The sequence below is a fragment of the Aulostomus chinensis genome, chromosome 2 (assembly GCF_037954235.1).
Source record: "Aulostomus chinensis isolate RoL2024-O1b breed Wild chromosome 2, RoL_Achi_v1.0, whole genome shotgun sequence".
NCBI lineage: Eukaryota > Metazoa > Chordata > Actinopteri > Syngnathiformes > Aulostomidae > Aulostomus > Aulostomus chinensis.
In genome coordinates, this window is record NC_141321.1 from 2,252,658 (window position 1) to 2,278,387 (window position 25,730).

The following is a 25,730-nucleotide window of genomic DNA, read 5'->3' on the forward strand; positions in this document are numbered from 1 at the left end:
GAAGTAAAATCTGGTCAACTGGACGTAAGTTTATCTTGAAGACGTTTCACCTCTCATCCGAGAGGCTTCTTCAGTTCTAGTGAAGAGTGTGGAAACTCCAGCTTATAAACCTATGTGGGAGTGGTCAGTGCTATTGTGGTGGAAACGACCCTCCCGAGACTCACCTGGCCTCCCCAAATGACAGTCGTTGTGAGGTGTCAGGGAGTTTCAGGGGTGGTCGGTAGGGAATTTCACCGACCACTCAGATGCTAATGGGCTGTGCTGGCATCAGCCGTTCCACATGGGTCTTTCAGCTGAGCTCTTTGGGGAAGTTTTGAAAGGACTTGGTTGTAAATAGGTGAAAGGAAATGTCGCAGTCCACCTCCTCTGTTCAAAGATGGTTTCTCTATCCTGACGTGGATGGCTTCTTTAACTCCTCTTTCAAACCATCTGTCCTCTCTGTCGAGTATTTGGACATGGTCGTCCTGGAAGGAGTGGCTTTCCTCCTTGAGGTGGAGGAAAACCGCTGAGTCCTGTCCTCCAGAGTTGGCTCTTCTATGTTGGGCCATGCGCTTGTTGAGGGGCTGTTTGGTTTCCCCTATGTAGAGATCCGTGCAGGCCTCACTGCATCTGACAGCGTATACCAGATTGCTTTTCTGGCTGTGAGGGGTGGGATCTTTGGGGTGAACCAGTCTTTGTCTCAGAGTGTTGTCTGGTTTAAAAGACACAGGGATGTGGTGCTTATTATAGATTCTCCTTAATTTCTCAGAAACCCCTGCCACATAGGGGATCGCTATGTTTTTTCTCCTGCCTTCTTCATCTTCCCTCCTCCTGGAGCTCTCCTCCTTTCTGGACCTGGAAGAGGATTTTACAAAGGTCCAGTCTGGGAAGCCACAAGTTTTAAGTGCTCTTTTCAGATGCTGCTGTTCTTTTTTCCGGCCTTGGACGCTGGTGGGGATGGTCTCCGCTCGGTGTTGCAGCGTCCTGATGACACCTAACTTGTGCTCCAGAGGATGGTGAGAGTCAAAAAGCAAGTATTGGTCAGTGTGGGTGGGTTTCCTGTACACATCCACCCTCAGGCTCCTGTCCTCTTGAATGTAGACGTCGCAGTCCAAAAAGGGCAGATGGTTGTCTTTCACATCCTCTCTGGTGAACTTGATGTTGACGTCTACCGAGTTGATGTGTGCTGTAAACGGTTGTACCTCCTGAACCTTGATCTTCACCCAGGTGTCATCAACGTATCGGAACCAGTGGGTGGGGGAGGGTCCACTGAAGGAACGGCCTCCCCAAAATCCACAAGGAAGGTGACCCGCTCCAACCCATTGTCAGCAGCATAAACTCCGTGACGTACAACATCGCCAAACACGTCGCCACCATCTTAGCCCCTTTGGTAGGGAAAACCCCCCACCACGTCCAGAATTCCATGGACTTCGTGAACAAGATTAGAGAACTCAAGCTGGACCCAGATGAGACCGTGGTGTCCTACGATGTGACCTCCTTGTTCACCTGCGTCCCTACCGTGGAGGCTGTGGAAACAGTGAAGAAACGCCTACAGCTGGACAACACCCTCAGCAACAGGACCAACCTCAATCCGGACCAAATCTGCCAACTTCTGGACCTTTGCCTGAACACAACTTACTTCCAGTACAGAGGGAAGTTTTTCAGGCAAAAACACGGCTGTGCCATGGGTTCTCCCGTATCTCCTATCGTGGCCAACCTATACATGGAAGAGGTGGAACAGAGGGCCCTGACTTCCTTCAGTGGACCCTCCCCCACCCACTGGTTCCGATACGTTGATGACACCTGGGTGAAGATTAAGGTTCAGGAGGTACAACCGTTTACAGCACACATCAACTCGGTAGACATCAACATCAAGTTCACCAGAGAGGATGTGAAAGACAACCATCTGCCCTTTTTGGACTGCGACGTCTACATTCAAGAGGACAGGAGCCTGAGGGTGGATGTGTACAGGAAACCCACCCACACTGACCAATACTTGCTTTTTGACTCTCACCATCCTCTGGAGCACAAGTTAGGTGTCATCAGGACGCTGCAACACCGAGCGGAGACCATCCCCACCAGCGTCCAAGGCCGGAAAAAAAAGAACAGCAGCATCTGAAAAGAGCACTTAAAACTTGTGGCTTCCCTGACTGGACCTTTGTAAAATCCTCTTCCAGGTCCAGAAAGGAGGAGAGCTCCAGGAGGAGGGAAGATGAAGAAGGCAGGAGAAAAAACATAGTGATCCCCTATGTGGCAGGGGTTTCTGAGAAATTAAGGAGAATCTATAATAAGCACCGCATCCCTGTGTCTTTTAAACCAGACAACACTCTGAGACAAAGACTGGTTCACCCCAAAGATCCCACCCCTCACAGCCAGAAAAGCAATCTGGTACACGCTGTCAGATGCAGTGAGGCCTGCACGGATCTCTACATAGGGGAAACCAAACAGCCCCTCAACAAGCGCATGGCCCAACATAGAAGAGCCAACTCTGGAGGACAGGACTCAGCGGTTTTCCTCCACCTCAAGGAAGAAAGCCACTCTTTCCAGGACGACCGTGTCCAAATCCTCGACAGAGAGGACAGATGGTTTGAAAGAGGAGTTAAAGAAGCCATCCACGTCAGGATAGAGAAACCATCTTTGAACAGAGGAGGTGGACTGCGACATTTCCTTTCACCTATTTACAACCAAGTCCTTTCAAAGCTTCCCCAAAGAGTTCAGCTGAAAGACCCATGTGGAACGGCTGATGCCAGCACAGCCCATTAGCATCTGAGTGGTCGGTGAAACTCCCTAACGACCACCCCTGAAACTCCCTGACACCGCACAACGACTGTCGTTTGGGGAGGCCAGGTGAGTCTCGGGAGGGTCGTTTCCACCACAATAGCACTGACCACTCCCACATAGGTTTATAAGCTGGAGCTTCCACACTCTTCACTAGAACTGAAGAAGCCTCTCGGATGAGAGGTGAAACGTCTTCAAGATAAACTTACGTCCAGTTGACCAGATTTTACTTCGCTTCGATCAACAAGGGGAAAAGTGACAAACTGTTTTTGCTTTTTTTTTTTTTTACTCGGGCCTGAGCCTGGAGGTACTCTGGGGTGAAGACCCTATTATTGGGGCCTGAGCCTGGAGGTACTCTGGGGCGAAGACCCTATTATTGGGGCCTGAGCCTGGAGGTACTCTGGGGCGAAGACCCTCTTATTGGGGCCTGAGCCTGGAGGTACTCTGGGGCGAAGACCCTATTATTGGGGCCTGAGCCTGGAGGTACTCTGGGGCGAAGACCCTCTTATTGGGGCCTGAGCCTGGAGGTACTCTGGGGCGAAGACCCTATTATTGGGGCCTGAGCCTGGAGGTACTCCGGGGTGAAGACCCTATTATTGGGGCCTGAGCCTGGAGGTACTCCGGGGCGAGGACCCTCTTGTTGGGGCCTGAGCCTGGAGGGACTCCGGGAACTCTGGCAAATCAGTAAGTGATTCAAATCATTGGAACACGTGCATTTTTTTAGAGACGTGCATTTTTATTTTCTAAAGCTTGAACGTTGAATCATGCTGAGTGTTTTTACAAATCTCTGTATTTTTAAATACACGCATTTTGACACGTGAAGCTTGGAACATTGAAGAAAGCTGAATAGAACTCAGACATTTCTGAGCTCTGATGAACCTTTTATACTTTTGTCTTGTGCTTCAGGATTCAACCGAATATCCAGAGGTCCCAGTCGAGTGAAACGACTGTCCAGACCCTGATAACCAAAGACAGAGTACAGAAAGGAGGACAGCAGACGCCTCACCAGAGACAGGTCATGAGAGCCAGATGTCCCTCTCATCATCTGGGTCTAGGGAACCACCCAGACCTGTTGAGGAACACCGGCAGCCCAGATTTATCCGCAAGTACATCTTCAGAGATGTTGATGTTAACCTGCACTGTGGGAGACCTGCCTACTGGAACCTGGACAAGGAGACAGAGTAAAATAATCTTCATTCACATTGTAAGTTGGCAGTTTGGTATCATGACACGGTTCATGATCGCCTGGTACGGTATCAAAGAGTTCATCAAGCAATGACCTCTGTCTTTGTCTCTGTCTATTTTTGTATTTTACATTTTGTTTATATTTATTTTTGATCATTAAAAATGGATCCTGTAAAATGATGGCCTCCAGTCCTGTTTCATGGTTCTGTATCAGAAGTGATTTGGGTCTTGATTGTGTTTTATTTACATTTCTAGAGGAATTATCTGAATGACTTTGGTTTTTATTGTCTTAAATACATTTCCAGGTTAATGATCTTGTTCATATTTTTACTCCATGGAACCCCCAGTCCATGGGGACTCGTTCTTCCCCTCACTAGAAGAGGTCCAGATGTATGAACATGATGATCAACAAAACTGGTGATGAAGGGAACTTCAGCCAATCTCAGGTCCCACCACTGTTTTTTCATCTCCGCGGGGGTCCAGCCCTTCAAGGTCTTCTGGATGGCCTGTTGTTTTTCTTGTTCCCTGATTCCCATGTGATTGTCAGCCTCAGCTGGACGAGGCGAATGCAGCATTCAAAGAAATTGGAACTTTATTGAATCCAGACGTTGGACTTAAAACTGCCACTCTTGACAGTTGAGCTGAGAAAATTGTTGAGTGCTGTAAGGCAGCAGTTGCTTCCTCTAAACTGTGCAGGTACCGGTGCCAATGTACGTATCCGATACCATAATTACATAGGAGACATGTGCTCCTTTTAGTGAATTGATGTGTGACTGAACTTTAAGTAGACATTTCATTGTTTTCCTCCGAGATGTGTTTAACCATGCACTCATTGTTCTGATGGTTTTGTTAGTAGTTGTGTGGATCGGACTGAGCAGGAAAAGTGGTTTGAAAACATCTCAAGAATTCTAAATGCACTGAAGCTGGAAATGTAAAGAAGTTCTGTCATATTAAGACCTCAGTGAAGAAGGGTTGAGTAGAAAGTTGTTGAAGTAAACAAAGGCTGTCCCTCCATGACAGTTCTGTTCTGTATGTTTCATGTTTTGGGGAGAAATCAAAGTTGTTCTGAACCCAACTCATGCAGGTGGTGTTGATGAACAAGACAAACATTTCCAGTGTTTTCAGTTGGGAGTCCAAAGTTGTAAGAAAGTTCCATCTGGACTTGATCCTAGAAACGGTGGAACAGGAACACAAATACAGGGTGTTGATCCAACATGTTTGTCCCAAGTTGGAAGGACATTCTGCTAATATGCTACATGGAGCCTTCAAAATGGAGCTGGACGTCATCCTGGTAACTGAGGAGCAGCGACACTCATTCATCATGTTAATTCAACAGATTTACATTCAGGTCACTCCACAGAGTTGTTTCTTGTGAAATGAGATCATTTTATTGAGCTGGAAATCATTTCCAGAAGTTTATTCATTCTGAGAACAAGTTCTTTGTTGAGTGAACAGATACAAAGTACGGTGTGTTGTTGAAGCGTCTTAGATCTCAAGAAAGGATGCGTCTTCTGAAGTCTGGTCTTCAGACGATGTGTCTTGTAGGTTGATGTGGGGAGTCCCTCCCTTTGTCTTCCAGCCTCTTTAAAAAGCAGATTCAGCCTATGAAGTTGTAGCACCTGTGCTCTTCTCAAAAGCCTCTCCTCAATCCCAGTCTCACAGAAACACTTGGACCCATTTTCATACAGGTGTCACTCTGTGGTGTCCTTCATCTTTTTAGAAAGCTACTGAGTAGAGTTTCAGAAGCAGGTGCAGTGACATCTTGCTTCACTGGCCACCAAGTCCCTGTCCCCAATGTGCAGAAGCAGACTCTCCTCTTTTCTTCCTTCGGCTGCAAGAAGCAACTTCCCAGCTGTGAGTGTTTCACCATGACTCTGTTTTTCTTCAATCCTTTTGCAGGTGTATGATTCATGTTTGTATTTCTCACTCTGTAGATGAAGCATTGTACTGGCAGAAGGTGTGGTGCCGCTTGGATGTGCGGAGGTCAGAGGTGTGGGATCTTAGAGCCCAGTCTTTGCTGCAGTTTCCTCACCAGCCTCTGTTTCTACCCCCGGCACTAAAAAACAAGAAGCAGACAACACACTTAGGCTTGGCTTCCATTGGTAACAGATTCAGTGGCAGCTCAGTTGCATTCTGGCCCCATCTTGGATGGAAATCACAAACACCTCTCAAAACAATGCAGTCTGGTTCAACACCACTGCAAACTTCGTACACTCCCAACAATGAACATGATTAAATCACTACTTGTGACAGTGTCAATCAAACATCAACTTTATCGTCTTGACAAAGGCAGAATTGATGGCAGCGCTAAAGGGATCAGGTTAGATGGTCCAGGTGGACCTGATGGGGTGGCCAGTGAGTGGTGATTGAACAGTGGGAAGCAACTGGAAAAGAAGACAAAATGACAGATTTTCAATAGAATAAATGATCTGATGTGGGAAATCTGTTTGCTGCAGGGGGCTGAAGGGGAAACATCCAGCAAGACAGTTGCTATGACGCCCCCCCGCCCCCACACACACACACAAATGTAATATGCATGATGTTACTGTGTTTTGATGCTGATTTCTGTTCTCCTCCCTCTCAGATTAACAGCTGAAGTTGAAGATCTACATTGACGTGAGCTTCTTTTCTTCCCTCTTTCTTCTCCTCTTGTTCAGCCTCTTTCTGAAATAAAGGCTCCTTTCCACGTCTTTTCTGGCCTCCTTTTCTGTCTGTTCCATTTGGAAAGTGGCTGTAGCGTCTCTGTGACAGCCACTGTTTGCTGGAATCACAGCAGCTTCCTGAACTGGGAGGTTCACAGTGATGACAGTCAGTGACTTCAAAAGACAACCAATGAACACATTTAGTCAAAGCTAATTTCCATTTTCAGTCTCTTGGCAAGTTCAAGTCATCCACATCATCCATTGGTTATATAGTGGGACAACAAACCCTGGTTGTTAGCTTCAATCTCTGCACTGCCTCTTCTGCCTCAACAGCCTCTCTAGTCCCAAGGTCTTTCCACCAAAAAACAGCAGAAATCAATCCCTCCATCCTGTGGATGTAAACGGGGTTCAGGACCATGGCTTTCTAAAATCTGCTTCCAGCACTCCACTGTTGTGGATCTGCTAGCAAACACTTCCAACCACACAGGGGCCATGGATGTGCTCATTTTTTGCGAGGTCATGCTCATTTTTGTCATGATTGACAGGTGAAAGAAAAACTCACCAGACCTCAAATGTTGGAAATCAGGGATATTTATTGAGTGGAAAATTCCCAATGACATTGAGGACAGCGTTGATGTTCCAGAAGACTGAGGTTTCCAAAGAAGGGATGACAAGACTCCATCTACATGCTACATTTCCCTCCTTCCCTCCAGCTTCATGACCAAGTTTGTAGACCCTTTGATTCATTTGACTTCATCCTACAGAGACATGAACACATGAATGTCTCTGTTTGATGCTGTACTCCTGTATCGCTGGCTGCAGTGGCTGGGCTAAGACAGGAAAAAAAGCTGGCAAATTTCGAGGCTTGTCATTGGACAGTAACTACAATGACGTTATCCATGTAGGACCCCGAGTAGAGCTGCCCGCTCGGTTTGCCAGGCCCAGCAACTCAGACAAAGTTACTGATAAACATAAAATGTGCAAGAGGTAAGAGTGCCAACAATTTTTTGCTTCATTTGTTGAAAAATGAAGACGTTGTCCACAAAAATGAGCTTCTCCCTCGGTGGGGATCGTCTAAATACACAAAACCTGCCCTCGGCCCACCGCCTCTCTGGCTGGACCTCAGAGTTCTCACTTGGGCTTCTCTTATCTGATTTGAATCTCTGTCTCATACCCAGTGCTAATTTGGGGGTTCTGACTTTGAGCTCTAGCTTCTGACTTTAGTCTCTGACTGCTTCCATCACCACGTGTGGAGGGGGTGTGGCCATGGGTTGTGCGATGATTGGCAAACGGCAAGTTTGACACAGATGGCATGAATGGTTGAGACCTTTGAGAAAACCCATGAAGAAATCCCTTGCTTTTAGAGACAGAGATCTTAAGCCCAGTTCTCCAATTGTGGCTCAGTTCCAGTGACAGTTTTCTAACAGTGTTCTTGTTGTTCCCAGGTCCAAGCCAGGCACCACAACGAGGTGGAGGGGGAGCTGGAGTCTATCCCCGCTACCCTCAGCAAGAGGCGGGGTTCACCCTGGATGGGTCGCCATCAATCAATTTGATTGGCTCGGCTGTTGATGACGCTGCTGTGGTTTTAACTACATCAGCTGTGCACCAATGATTTATCTTTTTTTTTTAATTAGAATTTTAATCGAGGGCGGCACGGCGACACAATACTTGCAAAGTGTACCTGAGTGGCTGATCTGTATGTATGAAGGAGTGAACAAGTGAACAATCAGTGTTTAAAAGAAGTTTGAAACTTGTTTCTTGTCACAAAAACAACAGAAAAACACATCCTGATTGAGTTTGTGGTCATTCATGCGTGAAAGGGTTAATCTGGAACTGCTGAAGTGAGTCAACTCACCAGCTGATGTCCTAGTGGACAGGGTGGATGTTGAATTGAAGCAACAGTGTGAGGGTGGTCCTCCACCTTAAGAAGGCAGTTTGAAAACTTGGTTTTGGGTCAGAGTTAGAATTCAGTTGTGGTCGGGGTCAGGTAAGCAGTCGTGGTGGTGAGAGTGAGAGACGAGGGGAGGCACATCAATGCAGGTCCTCATAAAGATACAAGGGTCATTGTGTGTGTGTGTGTGTGTGTGTGTGTGTGTGTGTGTGTGTGTGTGTGTGTGTGTGTGTGCGCGCGCACCAGTGATATAGACACAACAGATGGTCGTGGCGTGCTCATGGTGTCACTTGGTGGCTTCAGCTGTTCCTGTGCTTTTGTGATCACATGACAATGTCAGCAGCCAGGTGACACTGGAGTCATGTCACTCTCAAAATGAGCAAAAAAAACCCAAAACAAGTCGATCAGGAGAAGAAAGAACTGAACATGGACGAATGTATTTTTTCTCCTGTCTGTCCAGCTCCAAGCCAGCATGAAGGAGATGCTCTGAAACCATGACATCATCCACTATGATGGGAACAGTAGAACCCTCAGAACTCAGAGGTGCCTGAGAGAGCAAATGTAGGACCACTCAGAGCCCAGCACAGTTTTAGGAAGAACAAGAGCCTTTTTGAAACGATGCTGAAGGAGAGAAAGAACTGAGGTTTTGTTGAGGAGGAACATTTGTCCCTCATCAAACTCCACTGAGCAGAAGTGAACCCCTGATTAAAGCTTTGGTGAGACAGCTGACAAATGACAGCAGACATGCAGAGAGCATCTCACTGGCTGCTGCTGATCACTGCTGCACTGACAAAGCCCAGCTGGGAGTCGTCTGATGTCTGACCTTCAGCTTCAGACCCTCCATGGCCACAGAGCTGAGGTGAGGTGGCACCACCTGGTCCATGGTCTGAGGGGACACGCCCGGTCCAGGGTCTGAGGGGACCCGCTGAGATCAATGACAGTGTTCTGTGTCACTGACATCAGTGAACACTCAGCATGTAAAAGACTTCAGGTCCTCTTTAGACTCCACCCATCTCCCACCGTGTTTACTCTGCAGAGGACAATGGCTTCACCTTCCGATTCTCTCCTGAAATATGATCGTAAATTTAAGATTGATAGGAAATCAGGAAGCAGATCTTCCCAGGTGTCTGTGGACTCGACCGAAGAGAACCTCAACTTCATCTTTCCTCCCAAGGAATGGATGGACGGAGGGCAGCTGCTGGTGCAGCAAGTGTCCGCTGACCCCAGCACGGAGGCAGAGGTGGTGAACCTCCAGGAACGACTGGACAGGAAGCTGAAGGAAGGGGAGGCCTCTCAAACAGGCATCTGCCCTGTCCGCAGGGAGCTGTACAGCCAGCTGTTTGATGAGCTGATCAGGCAGGTGACCATCAGCTGTGTTGAGAGGGGTCTCTTGCTGGCACGGGTCAGAGAGGAGAACAAGAAAACCGTGGACTCCTACCAGAAGCTGCACAAGAGCTTGGTGAGCTTTGGAGTCAGGAGACAACTGCAGGCTCACCAAGAAAACACTGACCTGGAGAAAAGAATCTCTGAGCTCCGGAAGGAGAAACAGGACCTGACAGAGCAACTAAAGACACTCAGAGCTCAGTCCTCTGAAAATGAGAAGAGGGAAAATGAAAGACGTCTGGGAGAAGCAGAGAGGCGTGCAAAGGAGATTCAGCTCCTGAAGGAGTCCAATGAGCAGATCAAGGCCCAACTGTTCAAGATCATTCTTCCAAAGAAGTCACTCTGACAAATCGATGATGTCACAGAGCGTCAAAGAGCTCCCAAGAACCAGAGCTGTGCTCCATATTTGATGTTGAAATTCACATGAAATAAGGAGGCGCTGGAGACGCTGTAACGTCAGAATCAGACACCTGGTGAGGGTCTCTACCTGCTGGTCCAGCTGTCAACCTGATACACAACAAGGGGATTTCCCAAGAAGTCGGTGTGTTCCTTTAAGTATGTTCCTGGGGCCCTGCTGCTCCCCCAGGGGGTCGCACCCACATATGGGTGGGGTTTGCTAACCTCGGCCCATCCTCGGGCGGGCTGGGCCCTGGCACAGTGTCCTGGACTGTCGCCACTCCGGACAAAGGGAGGATGCTGGGGGACGTCTGAGGGATGGGGGCTGACCTCCTTGATACTGATCGAACTGGGGCCCTGACCACGGGCTGCTGGCTGGGGGTTCCGCTGTGCACTGGGGGCCTGAGCCCTCCCTGCCCTCGCACAGCACGGTGGTGGGCCCTCTGCCCGGATCTCCAGACAGTGCCCCTTGGTGCTCCAATCTGACACCTGGATCAGAGAGGCTAGACTCCCTGTCGGCTGGTTGCAATGGTGACGGGGTGGTCAGCGGGGCCAGTCTGGAAGTTGGCCCCCTGCATGTCTGGCCCATTCCTCAGCCCCTCTCATTGCCTCTCTGTCCCATCACATCACATCTTATGTGTCACTAGGCCTTGAGGGGCTGGACCCCCTCATTTTAATCACATCGTAGACATTTAGGCTTTGGGGGAGTGCATGAGGATGTACTGGGAGACTGCTGTCTGCAACCGGCGGGGCTCCCATGCCCTGGGTGCCTCCGCCAATTTTAACTACATTCTAGTCATCCACATCATCACATCTACATTCCCATGCACGACACGCACCCTGCACACATGTTGGGATGGGGGGGGGGGGGGCAGCTGGGACAGGGAGTGGGTCCAGTGCTGCCTCCTTTGCTAACTGCACCATTGCAGGCCTGGGGGCCAGGCCGGGGCTCTTTTGGGGGGGGGGGGTGTTGGTCCTCTTCCCGGCGTGGTGGTTGGGCTGGGGTTGGTCACGGGCCCTGCTGTTGTGCAGTGGATCGCTCGCTGGCAGTTTCACTAAGTCTGAGGTGCCCTGGACCGTATCAGCATCTATGGACTACTCACCCCCTGTATGGAGGAAGATGAGAGTATGATTGTTTTGTCCGGGGGTGGCGGTCCTGGGCGTGCGTCCCTTCGACTCACCCCGGCGGGTGGGCTGGGCCTCTCGGGGGAGTGGAGGGTCCCGGCTGGGTGGCTGGTGGTGCCCTATAGCCTGAAGCCCGCCTGCTCTGGGGGGAGGGGGAGAGCAGGGGATGAGTAGAGGGGATGGGGATCGTGGGTTGGGGGGGGGGGTAGCTCTGTTCGGGGGCGGTGGGCCGGGTCGTTGTGGTGGGCTGTGGCTGCCCCGCCTGGGTGTGGGGTGTGGGTGGGTGTCAGCCTTGCCGCTGGCGGACCTCTTGGGGGGCTCTGGTCGGATCTCGGGCCAGAGGGGCCCTGTGCCCCTGGGCTCTGCTCATGCTGTGAGCATGCTGCTTTGTCTCCCCCCTCCCCCTTGTCTTCCCTATCCTGTCCTTGTTCTCTCTTCCTATCCACTCCTGAGCCTCAGTCCGGTCGCTTCATCAATGAACCAGTACCATTCCTAATAAAGTTAAACACAAATGGCAATAGGAGGAGTTTATCAGATTCCTCCTATGCAGGATAAAACTGCTTCAGTACAACAAGGCACCAGGAACATTGATGCTGCTTGCCCCAGCTGCTGAACAGGACAGGTTTAAAAAAATAAATAAATCAATAAATAATTCTGCACTAAGGAGGGGTAGATTTTTCATGTTTGTTTCAATCCAATTAAAAGACCGTCTGCCAATCACTGAAATGTCTTTTGTTGTTTACCTGGATTGCTCTGACACCTGCAACCTTGACTCTTCCCTGCCAAGGGCTCTGGTGCCTGTACGTTGAAGAATCCTGACTCTATGCTGCATCACGTCGTCCCACATTCACCATTGAATGCTTTTATTCTTTTTGCCACAGGATTCAGGCATTTTGTGATTAGAAAACTCTTTAAATGCTTGTTTTTAATATCTGCTTCCTGCTTTTTCTCTGTACTATATAGCAAGAATGTCCTCATTTCTTTTTCCTAGATACAGCAAGGTTAACACCATCTTTTTCTGGTGTTTGTTTTTGAAGGGAGGCACCACTACGTTATTTGCCAATGCCGTTCGTACGGTTTCTTTCTTCTTCTCTTATTTTGAAAGTGTTTCTCCTGCTGTCAGAAGCAGATTCGTCTCTTAGGCGCTAACTCCTCTCCAGCTAAGATGTGTTTCTGCTGGGTGTTTGGTGATCTGATGCCTCACCTTGACATAATTCACATGGTTTACACCTTAAAGCAATGATTAACAACGGTTTCATTATTAAACGCACAGCTACAAAAACAACCTTCTCACTTCCATCCATTGTCTTCCGCTCATTCTTGTTAAGGGTCGCGGGGGGTGGAGCCTATCCCAGCGGCAACGGGTGAGAGGGAGGGTTCACCCTGGACAGGTCACCAGTCCATGGCAGGGCCAACACATAGAGACAGACAACCATTCACACCTACGGTTAATTTAGAGAATCAATCAGCCTCGTCCCCTTTTGATGTCTTTGGACTGTGGGAGGAAGCTGGAGTACCAGAGAGAACCCACACAGAAACAGGGAGAACATGGAGACTCACACAGAAAGATCCTGTGCCCAATCCGGGACTCAAACTCAGAGCCTTCTTGCTGTGAGGCCACAGTGCTGACCACTGCACCACCGTGCAGCCGATCTTCTAACTTGAGAGGGAAAAATAGCTTCTCACCTTTGTCCAGGTAGTTCAAGTCAACTCTGTAAGCTAATAGTGATTCCCGCCGAGCGCAGCGATGTGCAAGAAGATGAGGCAGAACGTCTCACCAGGCACCCTGGAACCTCCTGTACTGATGGAGAAAAAAACGGGACCTTTGTAGTCGTTCAGAAGATGAGGAGATCCTGGTTCATGGAGTTGCATTGAGGTTTTAAACCTTTGGCTGCAAGAAGAACCACCACGTGGCATCCATCAAGGATGAAGCCACCCTCATGGGTGGTGGTTTAAAATGACATTAAACTGCTCAGATAATGTTGGACATCAGTTCTGTGGTCCACATGGAAAATCCTGTGAGCCTCAAGTGTTTCTGTGTTCAGAACAAAATACCAGCCTAACACAGCAGTGGAGAGTTCAGAGAACAAATGGACTGCATTCACACTGCAGAGCTGAAAACGTATTCACTGCCAAGCATCAATGCGGTGGCAGCATTCACCCATGCAGTCACTGAATCACAAAGGTTTCTCTCTGTTTTGATCATTTAGAAATCGTCATTGTTGACGCTCCAGTTTTTGCTTCTCTAAAAGAAAAACCAGCGTCACAAATGGGATTCATGTTGTAGCCTGACTGTTGCTGTTTGCCTGAAGGTTTTCTTCTCTGCTTCCTCTTCATCAACTGTTCCTGTTTGCACATCCGTTCATTTTTCTACAAAAGGGAAACTCACCATGAAGTTCCATCCTCCTACAGGCTGCTAGCATGGATGCTGTCCACAGGAATGTCACATTTTTGCCAACAATCAGTGTTTAGTTCGTTTTGTTGTCATTAGTACATTTCTTTTCAACTGACTATACAAAACTGTGTCATTGCAGCTCCAGAAACTCCATGCTGTTGGCTACAAACCAATACGTCTTCTTGGAAAGAAGAAGAAGGAGCAAACCAAGTGTGAGATCCTGACCCCTCGCTGCAGACGTGCTGCCTTTGCCAAGACTGCCTGCAAAAAATAGGCTCATTTTATGAGTACCTTAGTGTGTATAGATGTGTGTGTGTGTGTGTGTGTGTATCCACAATATCCACCCATGTATGTCAGTCCCAGTTTAATAATCTCATGTATGTGGCACCATTCACATGTAAATGATGTCTAGAATCCATTGGAGTGTCCAGTTAAAGGACTCAGCTCAGGCTTTCAGGGCAAATGTCCATTCACTCACATCAGAAACACCAGGACATGAAAGCGTCCATCACAAACCTGGGGGTAAAGATGGACCCTGACCTCAACTTGGCAGCCAGATCGCTTCTGTCATTAAATCCAGTTTCTACCACTGGAGGCAGCTAAAATAAAACCGGTTCTCTCTAGGCAGCATTTGGAGAGAACGGAAGCTCAGAGGGGATCGTGCCTTTGCTGTTGCAGCCCCAAACTCTCAGCAGTAACGACTTCCTTTCTTTCTTTACTGAAAAGATTGTGAATATTAGAACGAAGATTGCCAGTAATGGAGGACAGACTACAGTCCCCATAGAAGCACCTCCCAGACTTGGTGCATACTTGGACAGCTTCGCCCCCATTGACCTGTCAGAATTAACTTCTGCAGTCGGTTCCTCCAAGTCAGCCACTTGTCTGCTGGATCCCATCCCAACAAGCCTCCTTAAGGATGCCTTCCCTCTAGTCAACACTTCTATATTAAATCAAATTAATCTTTCCTTAGTCACAGGTTATGTGCCACAGGCCTTTAAGGTGGCTGTCATCAACCCTTTACTTAAAAAACCTTCTCTTGACCCAGATGTGTTAGCCAACTATAGACCGATATCCAACCTCCCCTACATCTCCAAGATCCTTGAGAAGGTTGTCCTGGAGCAGTTACATGAACATCTGCACAGCAACGAGCTCTTTGAAGCCTTCCAGTCTGGATTCAGGGAACACCATAGCACTGAAACAGCACTGGTCAGAGTCTCGAATGATCTTCTTATAGCTTCAGACAGAGGTCTTGTCTCTGTGCTTGTCCTTTTGGACCTCAGTGCTGCATTTGACACCATCGACCACAGCATCCTGCTACAGAGACTAGACCATGACATTGGGATTAAAGGAACTGCCCTAAAATGGTTTAAGTCCTACTTATCTGACAGGTTTCAGTTTGTTAATGTTAATAATGACCATTCGGAGTATAGCAGAGTTACATATGGTGTACCACAGGGTTCAGTTTTAGGACCGATTCTCTTCACTCTTTACATGCTCCCATTAGGTGACATAATCCGGAAGCACTCGATCAACTTCCACTGTTATGCAGATGACACACAACTTTACTTGTCGATGGAGCCAGACGACACAAGCCAGTTTACTCATCTGCAAGACTGCCTGAAAGACATTAAATCCTGGATGTCTTCTAACTTCTTAATGCTCAATTCAGATAAAACTGAGGTAATCATTTTTGGACCTAAACACCACAGGGACACACTCTTGAATCGGATCTCTACTCTAGATGGCATCACCCTAACTTCGAGTACAACTGCAAGGAACCTTGGGGTCATTTTTGACCAGGACCTTTCCTTCAGCTCCCACATAAAGCATGTGACTAGGACCGCCTTCTTCCATCTGCGAAGTATCGCTAAGATTAGGAATATCCTTTCCCAGAGTGATGCTGAAAAACTGGTGCATGCATTTATCACTTCTCGGCTGGACTTCTGCAACTCTCTCTTGTCAGGATGTCCTAAATACTCTCTAAAGAGTCTCCAGCTGGTCCAGAACGCTGCAGCGAGGGTTTTGACGGGAGTTAAGAAGAGAGAACACATCTCTCCCACTTTAGCTTCTCTCCACTGGCTTCCTGTAGGATCTAGAATCGACTTCAAAGTCCTTCTGCTGACTTATAAGGCTCTCAATGATAAAGCTCCATCCTATTTGAAAGAGCTCATTAGTCCCTACTGTCCGACCAGAGCACTCCGCTCCCAGAATGCAGGTCTTTTAGTGACTCCCAGTATCAATACAAACAGACTGGGAGGTAGAGCTTTTAGTTACCGGGCTCCTTTACTGTGGAACCAGCATCTCTCCATGGGTCAGAGAGGCAGACACTTTAACTACGTTTAAGTCCAGGCTTAAGACCTTCCTCTATGACAGAGCCTTCAGTTAGGACTGGTTCAGGTAGCTCTGAACCATTGATAGCTATGCTGCTATAGGCTTAGACTGCTGGGGGACACATCAGGTTACATGGAGCCCTTCCCTCCTCTCCTCTCCTCTCCCCCTCTCTCCTCCTCTCCTCCCTGCACATTTTTGGAACTGTCATTACCATTACTTGTTGCACTTTGTAGTTTGGCCTTGGTGTCTCGCAGTCTCTCTGTGTTTCCACAGATCCACCAGAGCCCCAACCGCCGCCTGCATCGCCCCCCCCCCCCCCTTATTCCCTACTGTTACACCGGCCTGCGCTCCCCTTCCATGAACAAGTCTGCCATCCAGTCCCCCATCAAGCTGGCTTGCTCTCCCTGCCTCCCCTACCAGAAGCTTCCTTCTTCAGCTGTTATTAACATTTCCGTGTTTCCCACATTTTGTATTGTAAACTGTTTTCTTGTATGTAGCAACATCTACTGCACGTCTGTCCGTCCTGGGTGAGGGATCCCTCCTCTGTTGCTCACCCTGAGGTTTCTCAGATTTTTCCCTGTTAAAAGGGTTTTCTATGGAGTTTTTCCTCAGTCGATGTGAGGGTCTAAGGGCAGAGGATGTTGTTATGATGCCATGTGTAGCCCTTTGAGACAAACTGTTTGTGAAAACGGGCTATACAAATAAAATTGCCTTGCCTTGCCTTGCCTTGCCCAAACTCTGGAATAAGCTGACTCAGCATATCAGACAGGCCTGTTCTCTGTCTGTTCTTCAATCCCATCTAAAGACCCACCTCTTCTCCTTGGCTTTTAACACTCAGGAGGAGGTTGACTACCTTTTAGTTTATGGATTCTATTTGCTTTTATTTGATTGTACAGTGTTTTCTCTCTCTTTATTTTTATCTCATCGATTTGACTTTTTGTTTGATCTTCTTTCATTCTGTTTCATCCTACTGACTTCATTGTTTTATTGTGCTTCCGTTGTGTTACTTCATGTATTTTTATCTGGCTGTACTGCACTTTGGAACCCTTGTGTTTGTTTCAGTCGTGCTGCTTCAATCAAATGGATTGGATTTGAACAGGGAAGACAACTGATTAGATGAGGAATTTCCAGCTGCTCATCATAATATGAGCCCAGCTGATGTCACATCCCATCAGCTTCCCATCTTTGCTGTCACAGCTGCTGATGTTGTCCTACATGACAACAACATTTATTACCTGGTGCTTGTTGTGAGCCCCAATTATTCCATCATTTCCTTGAACTTTGAGACGATGGAGTCCAACCCTCCTGATAAAGTCTGCTGAATATTTCATCAGGTCTTTCTCACCATCACACGTAGCATCATAGAATGGGATTCACCAGGATGGCTGCTTGTGGATGTGGCACCTTGAGAGTTTCATCACTGGAACGACTGGTTAATATGTAGAAATTGTTAGTTCTCACTGATCAAGTTGGAACCTGATCAGATGTGTAGATTTTTCTAAGAGTAGAAACGTGAGCCAACACTGGAGTCAGTAACAGTTGGTACAATGATGAAGGAGAACTGTGCTCTTTCATGTCAATGCCAAACAGTCAGCAGGACACTGTAGGGAATCGAACCCCATCCCAGTAAACCAGGAGCACCATGACCAGTGTCTGTTTTTGCTTTTTGACACCACATGGAAGGGAAAGCAAAACCTGCAGTCGCAACAGCATCTGAGTGGTAGTGTGTTCTATTATGATGGAGGTGGAAGAAATGTTGGTCAGTGAGGATCATCTTAGAATCAGAGTTGGAGGTTGGAGTTTGGGGAGAGCAACATGTTTGATTGAAATGCTGTTGGACTGCAGGAAACGAAACCTAGAGAACAGAAATAGAGAGAGGAAAGGGAGAAGCTGCAGGAGGAGAGAGAAGGAGAAGCTGGAAGAGGGGGAGTGGGAAGAGGTGGATGAGAAGGAAGAATGGGAGGAGGAGGAGAAAGGAGATGATGAACAGGAGGAGGAGGAAGAATGGGAGGATTAGGAGCTGGAGGAAGAAGGGGAAAAGGAGGATGGGGCGTAGTGAGGAGACGAGAGAAGGAGAGGAGCTGAAAGTGATGAAGAGGGAGGGGAAAAGGGGGGCTGAGTTGAGCAGGAGGAGGAAGAGTCAGAGGAAAGGGAGAAGGAGGAGGAAGGGGAGAAAAGAGGATGAGTTGAGTAGTGGGGAGGACAGAGGAGAATATTAGTGGAGCAGAAGAGGTAGAGAAGGAGGTCAGAGGAGGAGGAGGAAATAGGAAGCAGGGGAAGTGGGATGGGGAGGAAGATTAGGAGGAGAAAAAAGTGGAGGACAATTGGAGGAGGTGGAAGAATGGGAGGAGGATAAAATAGATGAAGAGTGTAAGGAGTTGGAGGGACATAATGAGGAAGAATGGGTGGAGGAGAAAGAAGGATGATAAACTGGAGGAGGGGGTGGAAGAAGGGCAGGAGGGAGAGGATGAGGACAGAAGAATGGGGAGGAGGAGAAACAGAATGAAGAGTGGGAGGAGGGGGAAGTGGAAGGAGAGCAGTGGACAGGTATTGAGCAGGAGGGTGGGAAGAAGAGAGAGAGGGAAGAGGAGGAGATGAGAGGAGCAGAAGAGTCAGGAAAGGGAAAGATGGGAGGAGGTGGAAGAAAGGAAGCAGGGGGAATGGGATGAGGAGGAAGATTGGGAGGAGAACAAGGAGGATAAGTGGGTAGGTGGTGGAAGAATGGGAGGAGGAAAAAAATAGATGAAGAGTAGGAGGAGGTGGAGGGGTAGGACGAGGGAGAACAGGTGATGGAGAAAGGATAATGAATGGGAGGTGGGGATGAAAGAATGGTAGGAGGGAGATGAAGTGGATGAGTGGGAGGAGTGGAAAATAGACAAGGAGTGGGAGGAAGAATAATAATAATGGTAATAATCCATGAACGACTATGGAGACATTTAGACAAATACAACAGGAATTCTAATGATGACATTAATAATAATAATAATAATAATAATAATAATAATAATAATAATAACAATAATAACAATAATAATAATTATAATAATAACAAGAATAATAGTAATAATAATAGTAATAATAATAACAATAATAGTAATCATAATAATAACAATATTATTACTATTATTATTATTAATAATAATAGTAGTAATAATAATAGTAATAGCAATAATAATAACAACAACAATATCAATAATAATAATAGCAATATTATTAATAATAACAATAATAATAATAACAATATTATTACTATTATTATTATTATTAATAATAATAATAGTAATAATAATGTGATCAAATGTCAGTTAAACTGGGAACATCAGTCTTGCCTGCACCAGACAATGTGAGTAATGATCAGTGGTTCAAGACTGGAAATCCTAAGAAAGAAAAGTCTTGATTGGTGGAGAACGGAGATCCTGTTTTTATTGACTTGGTAGAGAATCAACACATCTAAAGAACAACATCAACCAGAGATGTCTTTGGTCCTGTGGACCGACCCAGAGTCCAAGTCAAGTTGATCCACTTCCTGTTCTGATCATGTGATTCTGAGAGGAACCAAACCCCAGTTTCTCCACTTGCTGACAGCAACATGTCCTGGAACGTCTGACCAAGAACTCATTTGCTGCTTCAAAGCCCATCTTTTCCTTCAAGTAGGAATTTCCAAACTCAATCCTAGTTTTTCCACTCACTTTGATGCAGACATGACAAACCAGGCTCAACAGCTCATCAAACCCTTCTTCAGAAACACAGCACATCAAGAGGAGCATCTTTGTTCAGAACCAAAAATCCTCTCAGAAAATGGATTCCTTTCTACCTGCACAACACCAGATGAAATCTATTGTTTCTTCCACGGCTCCTTTCTCTTTCCTCTAAACTGTTCAACATTTTTGTGAGTTTCAGATTTATTGATGACAACATCCAGTCAGTAAAGCTGAGCTTTTCTTTAATCCAACATGCAGCAGAAAACAGACCAGAGAACTGCAGCAATCAAAACTTGGAGCAACATCAAATCAGCAGCCATCAATGAAGAACCCAACCTGGAGGACCTCTGATGATGAAAAGATGGATCTCATCTTTATTGATTCACCCAGGAAATCTTTTTCTTCCCCTCAAACGGATAAGCAGCATAGAAAATGGAGGGATCTTTTTACTGCACATGAACGCAACACGAAGGACACCGGAAGCCAAGATTTTCAGCTGAGAAAAGCACTTTTACAAACTTCCAAGTTTTAAGTTGCTGGAGTTCCTTCATTGGAGGCATTCAAAGTGGAGGTTTTGAAGATTCCAGGTTTTGTTTCTGTCCTGCGTCTGCTTGGTTTATAGATGGAGTTGAAATGACAACAGACTGAGAGCTTCTGCTCCTGTAGGTAGCAGCTGCTGAGGTTCATTGGTTTAATTTAGGCCTTTTAATGATTATGAAGGGTTTTCAATGCAGCATCAAATATTATCAGACAAACAAATCCTAAACCTTCTCAAACTGAAGCTGATTTTCTGACCAATATCAAGCCTGAGCGGATTCACTTTGATTCAAATTTGACATCATTCACTCAGTGGCGGCCGCACTCAGATGGACTCAGATGGGAGGACCGGTGCACTACGGGCCCCCCATCATCTTCATAAAAACCCATTACTGGGTTGTTGTTTTTTTGTTTATCAGTATGTGTTGTCAAAGTCACTCACACACACACACACACACACACACACACACACACACACACACACACAAACAGACACAGAGACACAAGTGAAGGACAGGAACTGGTAAGAGAAGGTTTACGACGTTTCTTTAGCAACAAGTCTGAGCCATGTGTAGTAGCATGGCTACTAAACCAGTCAGGTTTTGTGTCAGGTTGGATTTATTGGACCAGAATTGCTCCTCCGTGTGACTCCACATGGCCCCGGCCCTGAGTTAGTGAGTGTGGTCCATTCTAATCTGATGTGCAAGCTGCAGCGAACAGTAAACACTTCATTAAAATGTGGCAAAGCCTGACAGGAGCTCTTCCTGTTTGTTGTAATCCTGAGAATAAATGCAGGATTACTCAACAACAAGGAGGCTCAAAATGATCATCAGAAAGCTGCACCAGTTACATAATGTGTTCCAGGGGTGAAGGGGGTATCAGGTCAAGTGCCTTCCACTTCTAACGCGCTGATGGTGTCTGTCTCAATGTGGAACACACATGAGGGGAGGGAGAGAACAGAGGAAAACAACGGGGAAAACAAAAATGTAAACTTGTGGTTGTTTCTGATCAAAATCCTGTAAATCTGTGTAAACCCCTTTGTATTCTGGTGCCGTCCTCCAAACTGGACATATTTTATCTTTTGGATCTGATCTGAACTAATACAATATACAGTACAACAGTGGCAGTGAAGGAGAGCTGCTCAGGGTTGGCGTGAAGTCAGGACAGTCATAAAATGGTCCCCTGCCTCCACCTTGTGGATGCCAGCTGGAACTGCAACCAAAGGTTCTGACAGAGGGAGACGATTGTACACCAACCCAACACTCTGTCACTGGAGGAAGCCATCGATCCCGATTAATGCAGATGACATGACGCTAATGCTTGTAAAGGTTGAAGGTCGGCAGTGACCATGGCAGATGATGGGATGGTTGAAAACCTGCAAAGACAAAGTGGAGACGACCAAACACATCATAAGAGCCCGTAAACATCAGAAGAAACCAAGTATACAAAGACAAACCCCAAGATTAGATTCTGAACTCATTCACGTAGTGATGAGGAGACACAAACGCAGAAATAACTTCTCCACATGACAGGCGACTGCAGATTTCAATCAGACTGTCATCACGCAGAGGAAAGACGCGTTTCCTCGTTGCCAAGCGCAGACGCAACTTCTCTATGTCCAGGATTCACTTCTGTCATTGCTGTTTGTTCACTGTTTAGGATTTCTTCCTCCATCAACCTGCTTCTGTTGGGAAAGGAACAAATCAGCAGACAGCTGCAGGTCAGCTGATCCGGTGCTTGGACACGGCTGAATGAAGCTGGGCTTTATTTTCTTCTCCATCGGATCACCGTCAGGCTGCAGATCGATAGAAACGTAGACCAGGTGCTTCCTTCAAAGTCACAGCAAGAACTGCAGCGTCCCCAGATCACCAGTCCCACTGTCAGGTCATTCAAACAGGAATCAACTAAACCCAACCGTCATCGGGCCTCAAAGAAATACCACTCTTAGAAGAATTAGGATTCTATTGTGATGAGATGTCTCAGAATCAGACTGAGTGTGTGCTTCTTCACAGCCATGATGAAGGTTCTGGTTCGTCCTGCAGTTTGCATAGACAGTAAGAACAGATAAGATTCATGGTGGGAGGCCAGCATTGCATCAGTTAGCGGGGTCATAAGGGAATAAAGGGTCTAGAGACGGTCTGGAAGATGTCACCTTGATTCAAAGACCTGAAGCTGGCCGTTACTGGGAGGACTGGAAAGATGTGTGATGATGTCTGTGGAGTGTGTGAGGAAACAGGAGGAGGCAGAAACGCCCAGGTGTGAGGGACATAAACTCAACTGTTAGCGCTCCAAAGTCAGCCTTTTCTTTGAGAACTTCACGTGTGTGTTGCATTGTAAAACACTCCCTCTTTACAAGAAAATACATTCAACTTCAATTCTTCAGATCCAGTCTCTATCATTAAAAGGTCTTTAAGAAGAAATTCTACTCCCCCTTAATGTCTGTCCTATGCAGATGTCTGTCTGTTGACGTCACCTGCACACACACACACACACACACACACACACACTCTCTCTCTCTCTCTCTCTCTTCTTGTCTTTTCATTTGATCTGGAACTCTTCTCTACTCAGGACAACGAGTGATTCAGAGTGTAACTTGTGTGCCAGTGACTCCAACCAGCAGTCAGCTGCTCTACGTTCCAGTCAGCCAGCATCAAGTCAGTGGCACTAGAAGCTCAATCTGACACTGTTATGGAAAAAGTTAATTTAGTCTTCTGATCAAAACATCTGAAGCTGAACCTGAGGGTTTTGAAACAATTTTCAAAGAAACAATAAATGCAGCAACTTCTGATCAGTGACTTCATTTCTTGAAAGCAATTCAACAAATAACACATTCCTCCATGTTAAGCTGCACCCACATCTGGTTTAACTCCCACCCATTTCCAGGTGAAGCCCCGCCCCCTCCAGGTGCAGGTATGGATACAGGTCATTCTGGTGGTTGTACAGATACAGGCAGTGTTGGACTCGCTCACCCCTACTGATTATTCAGGCTCCTGAATATATGATCTTGGAAGTGCAGAGAAAAGTTCAGCAGTTGGCTGAAGAGCCAGTGAGGGAGGAGCAGATGACTTTGGCTGGAACTCTTCTTTTACTGGTTTACTGGTTTGACTGGTGGAGCCTTCAGGCTGCGTCTCATGACTGAGGCTTGGTGGAGCAGAGATGTTGTTGGTGTCCAGAACCATGAGGATCCAAACCACAGGCCTGTCACTCACTTGTTTCAGGCAAGGTTGAGTCAGGAGTAGAGCTTCATGCTCCTCAGCATTAGAAGAACTAACGGTCTCCATATGTGGGACTTCCAGAATTCTGTCCACCAAACCACTGTCACTTTTCAACTCTGAGAACGTGGAAGGACACGATGAGGACGAGGACCCAGCAGCCCAACCAAGTGCAACAATCCATATGACAGCAGCCAGCAGCAGCAGAGCAGCAAGAAGGAACAGCAATAGAAGATTCTCTTTGGAAAGGTGTTTCAGTCTGTTTCCACTGACCCCTGGATGCCAGCAGGTCTGAGGAGACCTGCACTCAGGTGACCCATCTTCTCGAAGCCCCTGACCTCCATGGATGGGGTCGTTCTCATGGCGTACACTTGTTCTGCTAGCTGGTCCTTGATCTTCTTGATGTGAGTCGGAGGCCCCCTCCGCTGTTCAAAGATGGACGTTCTAGTTTGACACGAACGGCTTCTTTCACCCCTCTTTCAAACCATCTGTCCTCCCTGGCTAGAACACACACCTTGTGGTCTTCAAAGGAGTGCCCCTTCTCCTTGAGGTGGAGGTGGACTGCTGAGTCCTGGCCTGTGGTTGAGGCTCTCCTGTGTTGCGCCATGTTTCTGCAACTGTATCACAGAACTATGAGGTCCTTTGTGTCTTTGTTATGAAATCAAGAGAAAAATCTCTTTGAAGGGCAAGACTTTCCTCACTGCAATCATGTTTTTATCGCATATAAAATTGGAATGTGATGATCTCAAAGGTTTGTTTGCACATAGTTTGCAAATTCAAAACCTTTGCAGGAGTCCACCATGTTTTGTTTGTGTCTCGGTCCGTGTCTTGATTTCCTGTTTTATTTTGTGGTTTGTGTCCTGTCTTCCTGTGCGTTCCCTTTTTGTCTTGGTCTGCCTTTAGTTCCTGTTTTAATCTGAAGTTCAGGTCTTGTCTTCCTGTGTGCTCCCTGCTGTGACCGCCTCATTGTCTCACCTGTATGATTGCACCACCTGTGTCCTTACTTCATGTATTTCACCTCTGTGTTTCCTGTTGTCTCTGCTGGCTTCATTGTCTTAGTCGGCGTCATGGTCGTTCTCCACGTCTCCCCTAAGGCCTTAGTTTTCAGTCCTGTGTAGAACTTTGTTTGGTTTGTCCTTTGAACTCGTCCAGGACTTCAGCCTGTTGACCCTTTTTGTTGATACTTTGTTTTCTCCTTCCTTTGAACTCCCAGTGTTGTGTTGTACTTCACCATTTTGAATTAAAGACTTTTGTTGTCCTCCCCTTGGCTGCTTTTGGGTCCCACATAAATCTGAGACAGTTTGCTATTTGAAAGGGTTTGCTTCCCCAGACACTGAGCTATTTTATCTGATCACTTTTTTAAAAAAATTGCAGGTCAAATGAATTTCTAACAATCTTAAAATTTTATTTGCAAATCCAACGGTTTTCTGGACCAAGCATGGATTCAGTCACGACGGTGGTCACCAACTCTGACATCGAGCTGGTGTCTCCTCTCCTGTAAGAGGTCATCCACCTGTGTGCCGCTGTCTCTGCACCGACACAGCAACCTGGGCTGCAGTGGCACCAAGAGTGGGTCAACAATAAAAGCAGGTTGCCCATGGACAGTGCATCTGCTGCCACCTCGACCGCCAATACCGTTTCAGATGTCATAAGAAAACAGATCATTGAGGCTCCTGTAGTTGTTGTTTATCACTCTTCATTGTGCCCATGGTGTACGTTGACTGGGAGGGCCGGGGGTGACCTTCTGAAGTGGTTCTTGTGTGTGATCCATCATTTTAGAGTGAGAGGTGACCAAGGAGTGGAAAATGAGGGAAGAGTGCGATGCAGGTTTACTAGAAGAGGCTGTGGACGGGGAAGTTTCCTGTCAGGAAAGAGTGTGCAGAATCACAGGGATACATTTTTAAAATAACATTCAATAGAATTAATCATGTCAGATGTTCCTTCCACAGAGTCACAAGGTCCAAATATACTGGACAAACTTGAGGGGATTTTGATGGGTTTTTAACAGAATAGAGACGTTGGGATGGCAGTTTCAAACCTGTACCACCAGGTTCTTCATAGCCTTGGGGATGAAGGTCTACTAGATCCTTCTGACAGCATCCACCTGTTCTGTGCCCAGCATGTATGTCTTCCACGTCTGCAGAGAGATCTCCATGTCTTCAGGGGGGTTGGGAT

The 25,730-nt window shown here is 47.0% G+C and overlaps 1 pseudogene; it reads left to right on the top strand.

The window, feature by feature from the left end:
* The first annotated feature begins 9,496 nt into the window (after positions 1–9,496).
* On the top strand, positions 9,497–14,118 carry LOC147268781 (axonemal dynein light intermediate polypeptide 1 pseudogene; annotated as a pseudogene).
* Positions 14,119–25,730: the final 11,612 nt, after the last annotated feature.